The following is a 12877-nucleotide window of genomic DNA, read 5'->3' on the forward strand; positions in this document are numbered from 1 at the left end:
GCTTCTTGACCCTGACGTCGAGCATGAGAAGCTCGTCGCCATGGTCGTCGCGTTTCGTATGGCCAAAAATATCGTTAGGCATTATTGTTATTTATTATAGGATAGCTAATTTTCATTTCTATGAAAAGAGGGATGAGTTTGTCGTAGTCGTCCAAGAGCTCTATGTACAGGCAATCGCCAGCAGATACATCGTACGTGGTGGTACTGTTCATCCTATCGTGTTTGATGCGATAGATGTTCTTGCCGGAGGAAATTTTGGCCTCTCCTTTATTCTCGGGATTCATGTCAAACTGCAGTTTGCCGGAGATGGGGAATTGGTAATAATTCAAGTTGTTGTTGAATATGTAGAAAGTCTTGCCCACATCCTCGTCGTACTGGGTCAGGATGCTATTCAAGTGTATAATCAACAAACCGTTGAGTTTAGATAATAGGGAGGGTAACAGGTCCCAGCTTGCAGGTGGCGATGGTGCACTTTGGGCGAATGCCTCCATAGCCTGCTTCCTGAAGCCAAACAGGTTCATAGGCATTGTTATTTTATTTTATATTTAGCGATTCGATTTCGAGCCTCAAATGATGATTCGAGCGTCAAATGATGATTCGAGCCTGAAATAATAATTCGAGCCTCGTCAGTGCTGCCAACTCCTATTTGTAGGTTAGCTTAGCCTGTGAAAGATCATATAGTAGAATTTTTGTAGAGTGGGTAGGCAACACCGACGAGCCTCAAATGATGATTCGAGCGTCAAATAATGATTCGAGCCTGAAATAATAATTCGAGCCTCGTCAGTGCTGCCAACTCCTATTTGTAGGTTAGCTTAGCCAGTGAAAAATCATATAGTGGAATTTTCTTCGAATAGGTTGGCAAAACCCAAGCCTCAAAAAAAAAAAACATCTAATAGAGTTGCCAAATATAAAAAAAGGACAATAGGTCCCCCTCATAAAAAGCTACAGTAAAAACCCACAGTGTCGCCAACACTAGGCCCCCAACAGTGTTGCCAGACATAAAAGGTACATGGGCCCCTCAGGCCCTTTGATGAAAGTTTACAGTGAAAAAACCCAGTAGGTTGACAACACTGTCAGAAAATCTACGGCAGTGTTGCCAGATGTAAACAGAGGGCAATGGACCCCCCTCATAAAAGGCTACAGTAAGGGCCCACAGTGTTGCCAACTCTGTGCCCCCAACAGTGTTGCCAGACATAAAAGGTACATGGGCCCCTCAGGTCCTTTAATGAAAATTTACAGTGAAAAACCCAGTAGGTTGACAACACTGTCAGAAAATCTACGGCAGTGTTGCCAGATGTAAACAGAGGGCAATGGACCCCCCTCATAAAAGGCTACAGTAAGGGCCCACAGTGTTGCCAACTCTGTCCTCAAAATATACATCATAAAAGGCTACGACGAGCCCCACATGATGATTCGAGCCCCAAATGAGGGCTTAGAAATCTCTAAATGCCCCTACTGTCCAGGAACCTTAATTCCGGATCAATTTAAATACAATGCAGGAACCCTTTTTCAATTAAACAAAACGAAAATTGCATCGAATTTAAATTGTGCGAGCAGAAAGGTTCCCGTTCTGTTACGGAACCAAATGGAACCCATTTCTGGATCCTTAACAATCTCAGGGTTGATAATTTCCAGGAATTGTAAATAGATGCAATTCCCGTCCGGAAGAGAAAATCAGCAAGTGTAAATGGGTTCTAGGCCGTGAAGAACCAGGAACATTTTTTTCCGGCTCAATTTAAATATGGTCCAGGAACCTTTTTTCACGCTTAATTTAAATACGGTCCAGGAACCTTTTTTCCGGATCAATGTAAATTCGGTCGAGGAACTTTTTACAATGAAACAATACGCAACTTGGACCGAATTTAAATTGTGCGGGAGAAAAAAGGTTCCGGTCCTGTAGCGGAACCCATTAGAATTTATTGGTTCCTGGACCTTTGACTTAAGGCAAGCAACTTAACCACACTAAATGAGCGTTGCAAGTGTTAGGACTACATTCTGACTTGGACTCAGCGGGAAAACGTTTGGGAACTCCTAACCTACACCATTTAGCAACATGTTGTCCCCTGATAACACACACACTCTCACCATACGCTTCCACGAGTTGACGATGAATATCCGCTGCCGGAACAATACTCGCCCACAACAAGTGTGTGACACTTCGAGCTTCCACGCCAGACCAATTCTGCAAGCATCTCGCCATTGCATCTGCTGCTACGCCACTGAAGGGAAACGTAAAGTTGTCGAAACTCGCCACGCGTATATGGCGCTATCTGTTGCACCTCCGGGTAAACCAATTCCTTACCTCCTACTTCGTGCATTCACAGAATACTTGTAAACTTTTCTCTGATCCACCCACATACAAATGGAGTAATTTAAGTTGTTTTAGGTAATTCATTATGAATAACCCTGTATTGTAGTGTTTTCGAACCATAATATTGTTTCAAAAATATCGAAGGAAATCAAGTGCGGTGCCAGGGGGGCGCGAGTGGGTGCTTGCACACCCCTTAATTTTCTTCCGCACTCCCTTCAGCACCCCCTACGTTCAACTGAAAACACTAACCTTTAGAGTGTCATATTATGTCATGTCGTCATATTAAGCACAGAATATTAGGTACTGAAGTAAGACCGTTATAATTGTATGCGACAAGCAAGCACCGAAAGAGATGCCGATAAACGAGTATATACTTTCCTGTACTGCTGGCAGCGGTCCTTTTTCTTCTTTCGTCAGCATTGTTGTTATGAATATTTCTTCTTGTGTTTCTTCCAGTGGTATGTTTGTGGTGTTCGATATTTACCTGTAGCTTAATGTGAGTTATGTTTTTTCTTTTCTTTTTGCATTGTTGATAAACGATTAATCTTCCGCTTGCTTGTTCTTCCTCACACAGAGCACTCACCAAGCCGTGCTCGGGAAATTATTTAATGCGAGTTGTAACGTGAAGGGTGGTTTTCTTGTTAATACATTCTATGTATTTGTTCCACCTAACATGTCTAGTAAACGTACGATTTCAGGCTTTTTCAAAAACTGTTAGGATGAGGCCCAATGTACACGAAGAAATTTTACAGTTCGTTGTTGGTGATAGTGCGGTAGAAGGGATTTTAACGAAGGCGAAGTTGCTGTGGACTTCGCGTTTTGTCCTGACGTGGCAGGCGGAAGGTACAGTGGCTCTCAAAAGTTTTAGGACAACGACATTTTAAACTAGGCAACCCAACTTACCCAAGGCGTTGTTGGGTTGCGTGTAGAGTTAGGCTAAATTTCAGGGTTGCCACAAGCACAATAGATATTTATAAAATACGTGAAAGAAAGAAATCCAAGTGTTATTGTATAAAATTATAAAAAAATATCAATATTACATTTGTTGCAAATGAGAAATACTTTCTGAAAGAAAGAAAATTGATTTTCTAGTATTTCATAGCTGATGAGTCTACACTACAGCGCCTTGAATAACGTAGTGTGGAAAACGACCCAAGAAACTGGTTCTCCAGACGGATGATAAACATAGATGGCAGTGCGATCAATGTCGGTGCTAATTTTCTTATGAAAGTAATGCGGCTTTGTTAGTTTTTGGAATATATTATGTAGATTTGTTTGTCTTGAAAGGCGGTACGTGAATTGATGGAAACAGTTATATTTGTGGAGTGATTTACAGTCACGAAATGACATTAATTTGGAAAGAAAAGTAAAATAAAATTAATAAATAAATAGCATGCGTAACACAAGAAGAAACATCGCAATGTGATTCCGGACGTCAGGTGTTGGATTGTGTACTAGAGTTTTATTTTTCTATGTTATTAGAATATAAATAGTATCCTGAGAGATATTTCATACCGAGGCGACAAACCACAAGTGTCGCTTGTAATCGAGCAGTCCGTAATCAATGCAGCCTTTCGAACCGTAGAGACACAAGCTCTGACTGCACCGTTTCCTCAAGGAGATTTTACACCAAAGCAACACGCGACAAACGATACGAGGATTTTACACCAAAGCGACACGGGTCCTTCGGTCCAAGGCAACTTTCACACCGAAGCGACACATGTTGCTTGGAAACGAGCCAATCAAGAGCAACATTTCACATCGTAGCGGCATGACGGGAAGCACATGCCAGCGTTCGGTTGGTGAAATCCTCAAGCGATAAGTGTCGCGTGCCTCTTGTCGCTTTGGTGCACAATCTCCCTAAAGCAAGACACTCATTGCATCGCGCATGCGCGAACAACAAACCACGGCAACATGTTGCAAACTATTGAGGAAATGGCCCAGTTTGAGCGACGCACAAGCGACAAAGCGACACGTGTGACTTATCGTGTCGCCTAGATCTGTTGTTCTAATGTGCGGTTTTTCGTGTCGCCTATCTGTTGTTCGCACAATTAGCAGCGAACGCTTGCCAATCGACTGAAGGCACCATGTCGCTTGTCACTTAGTTGGGAACTCCCCCTGTAGCGCGTCTCTTCGGTCTGAGCACCCTTCCTTTAAGGAGCTTTCCGACCGAAGTAACAAGTAGCACGCGAATACGCCATATGAACGTGTCGTTTGCTGTTTGGACCCTCATGTGCAATGAATGCTATTTTACAGTCTGGAAGTGTGTGTCACTAGTGTGACAGTGTGAACATCTCGTGTCGCTTGTCCCATTGGTTTGAAAGTTGCTTTACACTCATGTCGATGGCACTAAGAAAGTTTTGTGGGGTTCCCCTTGTCGTTTCATGGAATCATCATTATCATCATCGCCGCGATTAGTTTAAAGTGGAAGAAAAGAGACAGTAAATATCCAGAATACAAATGCTTCAGTGTGTATATCTTTAAAAGAAATGATTATGATGATAATAATAATGAACCTAATTCATACACAAAAATTTAGTTGCCAAGAGCATTCCACGCGTATTTTTTCTCCCGTATTATTAACGAAAGTATGACGATAACAGGACGTGGTCGACTGTCTAGAATGTTCGTTAATATCTTCGCGAACACTGTACCAAATATCATAGCAATTATCACATTCATAGAAATGCTTCATGTAAAAGAATCAGACGTTGCAGCGAAAACTCCATTTACTTCCATTATAAGCAGACCAATACCAAGCACCGGGTTCAACACCAGCGCCTCTAGCGGATCATTTTCGAGTGGAACCAGCCAGGGCGCGCAGAACTGTGCCGTTTTCCACACTACGTTATTCAAGGCGGTGTAGTCTACACAAAGGAAAAGATGAGAGATGAAACAGAAGGGGACAACGGATAGGAGAAGAGAGAAAGCAAAAGAGGAAGAGGAAAAGCAAAGGAGGGAAGAAAATGAAGGATAGAAGTGGATAGGAGAAGTAATGAGGAGAAAGGCAAAAGATGCGAGAAGAGATGCGGAAAATGGAGCAAAGAGGAGAGAAGAGAGGAAGGCAGTCAGGATGAGAGAAGAGGGGAAGAGGAGTTTGAAGAGGAGAGAAGGAGACGAGAAGAGGGGAGTGGAGAATAGAGTGAAAGAGAGAAGAAGAGAAGAACGAAAAGAAGAGGAGGAGATAGGAGTGGAGAAGAGTAGGATGGAGACAAGAGGGGAGAAATGGAGGGAGGGCGATATGAGATAAAGCAGAGGAGAAGGAGGGGAGAGAAGAAGGAGAAGTGAAGAACAGAAAAGACTGGAGACGAGAGGAGGGAAGATGTAGTTGCATAAAATATCGTCTCGGCGTCAAGAATTGATGCATTGATCAAATTATCGACATGAAACATTCAATAACATTTTAAAATGTAGGAGAATGTAGGCTATTAGATGGATGCGAAATGCCTTTTGGTTGGGTCAGAGTAAGATAAAATCTTCCACGTAAGATCTTTGATTTTACCTGCGATTATACCACTAAAAACATGAATGTAATCTTAATATTTATCCAATTTTTCTCCACTTCTCGGTTCGTTGAAATGGAGATTTTGTTATTTCCCCTCCCCCATCGTTAATTCCAAACTGAATCATTCCGTTTCCCACGGCGTGGACAATGAGCACAATGGGATATGTCTAAAACTTATGAAAATTTTCTGCCACCGGAGGGTTCGAACTCACGACCGTCAGGTTGACAATCCTTAACGGTATACACTACCCTACAAGCTTACGCTCCTGAAAGCAGGTAGAAGCAGCTGACCAATGTGAAATGTACTACATGTAATGTGCAAAGAATACTTGTTTGTAACAAAGAAAACGAAGGTAGTACGAATCGGCGAAAACATTTAATGGAAAATTGCACATGATGAAAACTGTTCATTCGATATTTGCGAAGGTATCCTTGCATTGAACTGGAGTGGGAAAAGGGGTAAAATTAGTATGTCCTGAATTACCACAAATGTAAATAGTTATTTCATTAATATTTGTCAATGCCTTTGAAGAAGTACATAATTATCGTTAGAGTATCATAATTCACCATCTTATACATGAAAATATTCCTTTGAACGTGTGTCAATTCATTTATTTTTTTTTTTTTTTTTTTTTTAGCAAATTCCAGATGCAGAACAATGTAACCACCGTACACTGGTATTACAAATAACCTTACCATGTTCTTGTTTAATAGAAGGAGAAATATTTTGTTTTTAAAGAAAGAACACCTCGTATGGTGGATCAAACCTGGGAAACCGAAGCGGGAATTTCCGTGCCAGAAGTCTGCAGGTTATGTTAAAGGTGATCGCCCACTGAGACACCGAAAACGGTGGGTCTGTTGCATTATGTTGCCGTGTTTCTCCGCGTCTCAGTGGACTTTAAGCTTTATTGATAACTAGAGTCCGGAAGTGCAGGCATTTATTTTCGTTAAAATAATCAGGCAAAAAGGCATTTATAATGTAGAAAATAGGCACTAAAAATGTAAAAAAAAGCAAAATAAACAAAAAAAGGCACATTTGGAAGTCGCTTACTTTTATCTATAATTTCTGGCAAAATGTTAAAATCTACATTGGGAAGAGCATTTCAATTTTCACCAAATTCACGCACGTAACCATGTACCTTACCACTTAATGGCACATTAAATTTCGGCATGATGACAAATACACGATCGTTTCCCTCCAAAGTGCAGAACTAAACTAAAGACAGAGAAGTTGATTTTGGAATGCATGCAAAGGCCCTTGGGCATTAGTGCTGTTTCTTGTCAATAACGTCCTGACACGGACGCTGGACGTGATGACGTAATTGTGCATATGTTCTGCAACAGGTTTTCAGCAGTCAATCATGCACAAGGAAATGTTAACCGAAAGCCAATATCCTAACTCAGCATGAAATACTTTTCTCTCACACTTTTCTCCTTCAGCAATGTTGAAACATGCGTGAGTTCAATATTACTTAAATAAAGCGAAAATTATTCACATAATAAACGGAAGAAAAATAAATGCCAACAACGTTTTTTCGGAGAAAAATAATTTATATACACACTTTTTTTTAAAAAAATGGTCCAATTTCATTGAAAAAGGCAAAAAAAGGCATTATAATTAAAAATAGGCAGTGGGGTCCCAAATAGGCAAAATAGGCAAAATGAAAAGGCTTCTAAAACATTCGAAACAACATAAAAAACGTATATCCGGAAAAAATTTATCAATATATCCAGTAGATAAAAAGAGGCATTTTGCCAAACTTCCGGGCTCTATTGATAACCTTTGAGTTCAGGCTCGTACCCAGGGGAGGCGCCACGGGTGCTATGCCCCCCCCCCCCACTATGAAATATTTAAATGTGAACTTATAGAATGCTTCGAAAATAACACCGACGAGTTTTCAAATTTGTAAAATTTCAATTTTGGTCTTGCATAAATTAATGTGTTCGTGGTGTAGAGAGGCAGACTACTGTAGTTTTAGTTCTACAACCTTTGGCGGCGATTAGGTGGGCGTGGGCAGTTGTCCCAGTCACTTTTTCCCCGTTTTTTGCCCCTGCGCTATTCTAAGTCTTGTCTACTAAGAGAATGTAAACTGTCCTTGGCCGCCCCGCTCAGTTTTGGTACCCAATCGCAGAAACTGGCAACGAGACGAAAATGTCTACTTCTTTTGGTTAACTCACATTTAGAGTTCTTTATTATAATAATAATTGCTAATACGTATAACTTAATTTATAACTATATTATTTTCTGAACATGGAATTATTATTATCTTGGATGTTCAAAAGAAAACACAGAGCTATTCGAATACTTCTGAGAATTGAACATAAACCATAAGTACTAGGTTGTACCATGTGACAGCTGTGTGGATGATTGTTGGGATGAGGTGAGTTGAATATAAAAAGAGAGGGGGGAATAAAATAACACATTCTCGGATCTGGCCCCTCCCTCAAAAAAATACTGGGTACGGACCTGTTTGAGATCAGTTGCTGACTTCTGGTTCCGCACGTTTTACTGTAGTGAGCGTTACTCCATTTGATTTCAATTGAAGCAGAGAACAGAATTTCTGTTGCCGCCCTTCAGTAGGTGTCAATTTTACATAAAAGGGCGAATGATTTTTGAGTGGGAAACAGCTTCGTTCGTTTTTCTCTAAGACGAAAGAGAACAAAAAATTAAATATCCTTCCTTCATGAAGCAAAACATCTTCTAAAGAACCATACTGAAACGATACAAACCCTGGGCCTTACCACAGAAAATATCCGATTGACTTATTTGCTTTATTTTAGTTCGCTTCTTGTGCCACTTTTGGCTAATTTGCGAAGATGGGGATGTGTGATGACATGACATTCACAAACATCAATGCCCAGTTCGGGATTCGAACCCGGGACCCCTGGCGTCGTAGCGCGATGTGCTAAGCACTTCTCCACGGGGGCCGGCTGAGAAATATTTGAAGCACAAAACGAAACTAGGTTACAATATTACTCATCTTTACAAAGTAAAGTGTGTTACAGTAACTGAAAAAGAGCTCCCATGCACACAATTTATATGTCCGTGAAATTGAGTAGAATACCTCAAACTCATTCCCTTACTTCAAAGTCGTGCTCGTGAAATTACATACACTATGATACATGATATACGAAAACAAAGATTCTTGCGAATAGTGGAAAAATACTACACATCTCTCACCTGCGACAATCAACAAGAGAATATTAACATTTACGAGTCAATATAACCTTGAATCTAAGAACAAAAATTACCTTTGAAATTTGTAGCAGTTCAACAACATCCTATGTTTATTGAAACTTGTTTCCATGCTAGATCCAATGTTTATTCTGTGACTTTTATCTTGTGGATACATTTTACCTATTAATTTCTGTACGTCTAGAAAAAACGTTTGAGTCATAAAATAGTTCCCTGAAGTACCTATTTTCTATTCAGAGAAATAAAATCGGACTGGAATTAACGTGGAAGCTTTTCTTTAACTTTATGGAGCGGAGGAATTATATTTGTGTTTACTTCTCTGACTCTGATAGGCAATTGTTCTGGCTCTGGGCAAAGAATTCAGTACAAACAAACATAATTGTTATAGCTCATAACAATAAGAAATGCTCGTGCAACGTAAGATTATCAATTGCAATTCTTACTTTCATTTTCTCGAAAAGCTATCAAATCTTTCGTACAATTATAATTCAGATCTGTGACGTCACATCGTAATCGTATGCTCTTGCTGATTGGTGCATAAGTCAGGCTTAAAGAGTTAGTAATTAAACGCTCAGCCAACAGATGGCGGTGGTTGCAATAATCGACTAAACGTTGAAAAAATCCAGACTCTATGGGGTGATGAAATGTTGATTGATTGGGTTTATTTATTTTAATTAGGTTTTTTTTTTGCAACTCTTGGTTAATCACGAAGATGAGGGTCAGTGGTGATATGATGCAATTGATGAAAGGATACTCGTCAAGAATACCATTTCCCAAGCTGGCATAAGAACTCAGGATCCCTAGGCTGTGCGACAAGTTAACTTTGCAGCAGGTTTTTGCATATGTACGTAGATCCAAACGTGCGCGCGAGAATATAGTTCCGCTGAGAAGGATTCTATTCCGACACAACTGCATACCTGCAAGAAAACAGTCATTTAATTTGTAAAATACAGACAAAATAATACATCCATTAGCATGTGTGGACCTGATCGGTTGCAATCACTGTGCAAACGAACTTGGATCCGCAGATTCGCCAACTGGAGTGTGTATTGCACTGAAGAATAGCTGAAGATCAAGAGCAAGTCATGCGAGACTGAATACGTTGCAGAGCGCGTGGAATCCGTGATACCAGTGTTGCACATCCAACTATTTTAACCCTATGTCTATCGTGATTCATAATCGTGCTATACAGCAACGAGAATCGCTGAATCGAGGTCTCCCAGCGCGTGGTTTTACCCGAGTGTTATTTTGGACATCATCCGAAAGGAAAAGCTCTTCAAAGTCAATCAAGTTGTTTTAAATGCATATTCCTCCTTACTGCAACAAAAATCAAAATAAAACAGGTCGTGAGGTGATTTGCCGTCAATATGCACACGAACAGTGTCACGAGTATTGAATGATTTGCGGTTTGAATGTAGGAAGAGGAAACAATTGTATGACGACAAAAGAATCTCCGCGGACGAGACATGCGTCAACAGGAAGGGGGGGGGGGGGTACAATGAATCAAGCGTGGAAACAGAGTAATAGTAGCAGACAATGCACCCCATTGTATATATCACAAATAGCAAATCATGCTTTTTTTGGTGGTATAATTTGAAGTGTGTGTGTCTTGTAGTAATGGATGTATTGCGAACGAAGCAACCAAGTTAATTTATTTATTTCTAAACCAAAAACAATAATTTGTCATTATATATCATTGTTTACTTTTTGTTTTTTCTTGCTCTAAATATACACACATGCTCTCAAATTTCGAAGATATTTCGCGATATAACACATTTATTACATAATGTATGCGCAGAAAGAACTTTAAAAAATTAATGTTTCAGGAGACAAAAATAAGCAAAAATACATTCCGCTTGACATGAATGCGAGTTTTGATGTGTTGTGCGGTTGGCAACACTGAGGATTTTCTTAGTGTCTGCGATGTAAGCAGCTCGGTGGTTGAAGCAAGTCTGGCACGCAAGATTCTGAGCTCAGTTCTCGCGCGGATTGATACAAACCTGCAGCAAAGTTAGCCTGACGCGCGGCTTAGTGTCGTAGTGCGCTGTGCTAACTAGTGCGAAAACCGAGGCCGGTCACGGGGTGGAATGATCTACTGTCAGATGGAAAATTATAGATACTCAAGTTTGGACTCCAATTAAAAATTAACCAGTAGACCAACATTAAAACGAGTTACATCAAAATTTAGCTTATTCCATTCTGCGTTAATCTATGCTAACCAGTTTTTTCTCAAATATGCCCTATACTTTCTATCGTTGTGAGAACAAAAAATGTAGTTTTTTATTAGTTTTTCAAAGATTTTCTTTGAAATTCTGTAAATGAAAAACGGGGGTCGACGATCATTGATATTTTAGTAGATTGCAGACAAAGGTTTTAAACACAATTATTAATTTTCAGGTTTTCAAAATTTCTCAAAAAACAGTTTGTAGCAAATTTGAGAAAACTTTTTCTTAATATTAGGTAGTCCTACAAATACAATATTGGTCTAGTTTTGACGCTCCTTACATCTGTTTTTAAAATGCATTATCATTGTCAATTCACATTGTGATATTATACAGATTTTTATTCAGCTGGGTAACGACGTACGTGTAACTTGGCAACAAGGCACACAGCCATGTCCGTTGAACCGCAGAAACTTCTGGCGGGCGCTGCGAGTCAAAGCTTGCGGTGTTGCCATGTTCTACTTGCAGCTTTACTTCGGAAAGAAAACTCCGAGCTCTGATTGGCAGAGAATAGGGCACGTGCTATTCCCAGCACTCCTCTTAGTGGGTTGAATCTCTCACGTGAAGGCTGCCGGTAGGAAGACCAAGTGGCGGGAACTGATTCGTGTTAAACCATCTGTATTATAGTGTATTTTATGCACAGTGCAAACTATCTCCAGCCGTAAAAAATAAATTAATCATCACGATACTTGGATTATGACTTATGTTGTTGAGTTAATAATATGCGACACCGATAACTTCAAGTACGTTTCTAGATACTGTTAACCCTAGATATCTAATGCAGGAGGATAACCTATTTCCCTTACCTATTCTACCTATATTAGGTACATTTATAGAAGATCGCATTCAGTAGTTATGCGTGATTCCAAAACTCTCTATCCTTATTGTAATACCTACTGAATGAGCAGAGTATAGTTACGAAGGAAATCACGATCGCTTAATTTATAAATTACACGACAGAGTACAGTTACGTAGAAAGAAGTAAAATCTGGTACTTACACGAAAAGGGGTGCATCTGATCACGTAGACATCTTGCGACAGAGCTGAAAATAAGAAACATCAAATTTAGAAATGATAAAAGAACCATTCAACAAGTGTGTTACATAAATAATTACAAGTAATTAATTCTACCGATCTCATTTTTAAGTTTATAACCTAGGTAAAGATGTTTATTCTTCTTGAGTGTAAATCATTTTCATCTAATCATCGTCGCTATTCGCCTACAGTGACAGAGAAACGATGCAACATAACAAAAGTGCAAAGTAAATTTTGTAGTAAAAAAAAAGTATTAAGGTGAATTGAGAGATGTTATAATTCCACACAAACAATCGGAAGTACTCATATAACTATTTAGCGTGGAAAAAGTGAAACAGACTTCCTTATCTTAGTAAGAACTTCACTGATTGAATTGGTTTATTTTACTTCACATTTCTGCCAGTTTTGGCTAATAGCGAAATGACCATGAGTGATGATGACGAAGGGACACTCACAAAGAGAATCCATGTCTAGGCCGGGATTCGAACCCGGGACCCCTGGCGTCGTAGCACAATAGTCTAATCACTTCGTCAAGGGTCCGACTGAGGCGCATATTACAAGTTTTTACGCCGGCGGCCTTCAGTGGATCCTTAAAACTCCGCTGACAC

General features: G+C 39.9%; 1 protein-coding gene across 2 annotated transcripts in view; it reads right to left on the reverse strand.

Moving 5' to 3' along the window:
- LOC146005540 (uncharacterized) overlaps positions 1 to 9157 on the reverse strand; it is a 55861-nt gene extending 46704 nt beyond the window's left edge. Inside the window, exon 1 of one of the 2 annotated variants that reach the window (XM_083144796.1) lies at positions 9069 to 9157. The gene's annotated coding sequence lies outside the window, so the exon portion shown is untranslated. Of the gene's footprint in view, positions 1 to 8881; positions 8914 to 9068 lie in introns of those variants that run through there. The other variant, XM_083144797.1, reaches the window with a different exon arrangement.
- Positions 9158 to 12877: the final 3720 nt, after the last annotated feature.

Source organism: Lepisma saccharinum, chromosome 23 (genome assembly GCF_977018435.1).
Source record: "Lepisma saccharinum chromosome 23, izLepSacc3.1, whole genome shotgun sequence".
Lineage (NCBI taxonomy): Eukaryota > Metazoa > Arthropoda > Insecta > Zygentoma > Lepismatidae > Lepisma > Lepisma saccharinum.